The 4567-nt window shown below is 40.9% G+C and overlaps 1 pseudogene; it reads left to right on the top strand.

Moving 5' to 3' along the window:
* The first annotated feature begins 2604 nt into the window (after positions 1–2604).
* LOC143410767 (testis-expressed protein 38 pseudogene) lies at positions 2605–4324 on the top strand (annotated as a pseudogene).
* Positions 4325–4567: the final 243 nt, after the last annotated feature.

Below are 4567 nucleotides of genomic sequence, written 5' to 3'. Positions count from 1 at the left end.
ATCCTTAAACCAAGCGTCATGTCAAGGACACAAAAGTTCAAAGAAATATTTCCCAACTGTAGTTGAAAAATCATCTTACACAAAATCACTGAACCACAGTAAATATGTTCAGAATTTCATCTCATGTTATAAATGTGTCCTATGACTTTAGACATAGATTTCTATATTTAATGAGAAATTTGCCTTGTTATTAGTGATTCCTCTGCTCATAGACTGTTTCCCCAAGGCATATCTCTGAAATACATAATAAGACAGAATATTCATAGGATATTCTATTGACATTTACAATATTATAGGAAAAAGTAAACCAATGAAGCTGAAATGCAAAAACTCATTAAATGATTTTTTACCTATGAACTCACTTCTTTCCACTCTTTACACCAACTATACATATGATTCTAAAAAATAATTTTTATGAAAAAACTTGTTGCATACAAAGATTCTGAGGTGAAGAGATGAGAAATGATTTGTTAGTAACCACTCTCTCTTGGTACTGAGGCTTCACTCTGTACCTGGCACTTTGAATATGGGGGATTCCTCTGCAGAATTTGGTCTTATTGGGTTTTCTGTGCTTGTCCCTTTCATCTATTTCACATTGAGCTGGAAGAAGGTAAGAAATATGAAGACATTTGTAAAGACTGTTTCTCATTTCTGACAGCACTTCTGATGGCAGGAGTTCTTAGAGGGAGGTTGGACTTGCAATCCAACCTTCCTTTTCCAGAGGCCTGCCTGGATTTCCAACCTCTCTCTTCATACTAGCAGAGTCTGTACACCAATCCTCCTTGGGAGAGCTTGTGGAAAATTAGGATCCTCCCAGACCTTCCTCCTTTGAAAATTCATTTGGCACTTTTAGTACTCGGTCCTTTAGCATCAAAGGATGTTTCACCAAATATATCCTAACAGCTCCTGCTTCTTTTTACTGAGGTTTCTAAGCACAGTAAATCTGAGCAGAATCTTATCCTATGACGCAGGCATAAAAGCTGAGGCTGAAAGTCTAACATTAAGTGACTTCCCCAAGTTCTACCTCAAAGCTGACCTTTTCAATATGGAAGCTGCTTCCAAAGCCTTGTTGCCCTCTGCTTCCTGACATCTAATTGCAGATTTACCAAATGGAACTACTTTTCATAGTCACCAGGAATTGCTTTTGACAAGTTTTTATTAAGTCCCTTTTTGGTCCCTGGAAGGCATTCTTCCTCTTCCTCAACCCAGAAATTATTGTCTTTTTTACCTCTGGAACCAAGTGTGATTTTCTCAGGTCAAGGATGGTGCTATCAACATCTGTTTCACCTGTTTCCACCAAGACTGGACCCTCTATCAAAGCAGTCATTTGTTTGCATTGTGTGGAAGTCTTGCTTAGGTCTTATCTGACTAAAACCCCTCCTGAGGCATGGTTTGAGCCTCCAACTTTTTTCAATCAAACTTATATTTATGAAGATCCAACATGCTCTGTGCTGGGAGAAATGTAGTAGAGGATTAAGTAAGTGTGTTGGCCTGTACCTGGCTCAGTATCATTGTGCTTGTCCTCTCTGAGTAGGCTGCCTCATCATCACCTATGGGTTAGTTCAATGCCAAAACTTCAAAGAAACCTTTATTTATGAACTGTACCTTAAAAATAACTTCTTTATCCCTCTTATTTACCCTAATTTATTCTACTCATAGTATTTATCACTATCTGAGATTCTTAGATCCATGCTTACATTAATTAAAGATGCTTACATCCCAGGACAGACAGATAATAAATAAATATATGTTAGGTGATGATATATGCTATCTTGAAAACCAAAGCTGGCTAAGAGATATGGAGATAAGAGAACTAAAGGAAATAAGCAAGTGATCTGTATTAATATCTGAGAAAATGGCTTTCCAGAAAGGGGTAACAGCCAGTGCAAACACCCTGAAAAAGGAGGATGTGTACCTTACTTGTGGAACAGCAAGGATGTTACTCTGTGAATGAGTGAAGTGACAGCAGTACAAATGAGACTAAGGAGGTATGGGAGTGGCTGGTGAGATTGATCATGGATTTGGGTGCCTTTGTCAAGAATTGTGGTTTTGAATCTGAGTGTGATGGAAAGTCACTGTATGTTTGAACAGAGTAGCATTATCCTTAAAAGGATCATTCTGGTTACTGATCAAAATGTGGAGTAACTAATTGGTGCCAGGGAGCCAAGCCAGGACCAGGGGTGTAACCTTCTGGGTGGCTGATCTAGACTTGATTAGGAAATATCTTTCCATCATAGTTGGTCAAAAATGAATCCAGCTGCCTCAGTAGATGGTAACCAAGACACTGAGTCAATTGAACCTCAGGGAATTGGTTCCTGAGTAGGAAAGTTCTGACCTCAGTACTCAAGCATCTGATAAGAGTTGGATTAGATGACTCTCTCTGTCTCCTCAAACTGACAATGTGGTTCTGGAAAATCAATGGAAAGAACTATTTGCTTTAGAGTAGAGGGATTGACCACATGGGAGGATAAGGAGGTGTTCACTGGTGAAAATGTGAGGAGAGGCACTTCTGAGTGAAGAAGCAGCATAAGCCAAAGTTCAGAAGTGAATAAAAAGTGTCTTTGGGGAATCTGGCATGATCAGAATGGTGTATGAAGGATAGGGATGGAGGTGAGTCTGGAAAGAGATGCAGGATCACGCATGAGGGAGCTACCATAGGGGCTGGTGATACTCAGAATACACTTTTCCAGAACTTGTTGAAGTAACAAGAAAAAAAAGTAGGAGGCAAAGAAGGAGGTTTGGACCAGTTGGAATAACTTGGTCAGAAACTTCTTGAGGCTTGGGCTCACCAATGTTGACTATGCTCTCTGCCCTACTCCCCTATAAAGATTTTATACAGAAATGGCTTCCCAACAGCCAACAACATAAATATGAGATCCTGAGGGTGTGAGAGTATTCCCTGTGGGCTATTCTGTGAGATCACCATCTGAATTTGGGAAGACATAATTCTGTGGTTGACCATTCTTTTATGGGATATAACTATGCTCATAAGATATCACAAAATGGACTCCCTTCCTTCTATCAACTGACAACAACTCCAGAAGCACCACCCCTCAATTCAGAACCCTGTGACATTATCTTGAGGGAACAATGGGGCTGGGACATTCTGAGGACTCCCATTGGAGGTCAGGGGAGTTGATGATTTCATTATTTCCAGAGCCATTGGCCTGGTAACAAGGCCCAACATCATTGATTCCCAAAAAAAGCACCTTGGCCTTCCTGGCTGTAAGTATCATTTTAGTACTTTGAGTGTGGGGAACAAACTCTCAAGGAAGACCATTTGCATGGATTTGGTGGAGGCTGCCTGCATGGAGTGCTAAATAGTTACCAAATAGACTCCTCTAGGAGACTAAGGACTTTGCAAAGGCTAAAATCATATCCTGCCCCACCACAAAAAAATACATTAGTGTCCTCATCAAGAGGTAAACTATTACTTCCTCAAGGACCTTGCCCTTAGTGAGGCTTCTCAGTCTGATTGATCGTAGGGCCCATGCGATCAATCAGACTGAGTCTGGGAAGATCTGAGTTCTGGGAATATCATGAGTCTGGGAAGATCATGTTCCTTATCTGTAAAAGGTTAAAAGGCCTCTTATGCTCCCGAAAAATCTAGCTTTAACTGAATAAGTAAATTGATTAGATGTTTTTGAAGAGGGAGGGAAGGAATGAATAGATGGGTGAGCCAAATCAAGGAGAGGAATGAAAAAGAGTTCAAGTCCCAAGTTACAGCTGTCAGTCAGCTTGCTTCTTGCTCTGCTCTGTGATAATTGGTGGCTGCACTCTCTTTCTGCACTGGATGAAGAACCTGAGTTAGGAGGAATGTGCCTAGCAGTGGGTAGAAGTGATGAGAGCAGCCACCTTTACTTACAACACACTCTTTTACTGGATAAACAAGCGATGCCAATATGGAATGTATGCAGCTATCAACATAGGCCCTCCTGGGGCTATGACCAAAACTAAGATTAAAGTCCAGATTCCAGATTTTCTGTGGGAGTCAGACATCCCTGAAAGCAAGTGCTATGCCATCAGAGGCAGCAGCCCCAAGGAAGATGCCACAGTTTTCCTGCAACCTGCTCTGTTGGGCTTTTAGCAGCCCTTACCTCACTGGATGCTACAGCCCCAGACCATATTCCCATTTCTGATTGTCTTTCAGGAGATACCCTCTGCCCTACCCCTCCACATGCTGAGCATACTTCCCATGCTGGACCACTCTGCTTCCTACCACTTTCTCAAGTAATCTGAAGAGAATGTCGACTTCCATTCCCTTCCCACACTGGCCCATTGGGCAAACTGTTCAAATGCATAGCCTTTTTCTTCAGAGTTGTAACATCCTCTCATTGAAGATGAGAGCTTTGAGTACCTGAGATATTAAAAAAGGGATGTAATATTAGAAAAGGGATGTAACCTCAACAATGTAATATTGTCAAAGAAGTCAGAGCCCATTATTAATGATGTTACATTATAAGAGATTTTTTGAAAGTCAGTGTCTTCTATGTCTCATTTGGCATTCAGAAGGCAATGTTTTGCCCCTGTTTTATGTGGGTAACAAGTCTCACCAATACAATGAGAA

This window comes from Callospermophilus lateralis, chromosome 11, assembly GCF_048772815.1.
Source record: "Callospermophilus lateralis isolate mCalLat2 chromosome 11, mCalLat2.hap1, whole genome shotgun sequence".
Taxonomy (NCBI): Eukaryota; Metazoa; Chordata; class Mammalia; order Rodentia; family Sciuridae; genus Callospermophilus; species Callospermophilus lateralis.
This window is presented reverse-complemented; position numbering and strand designations above follow the sequence as displayed.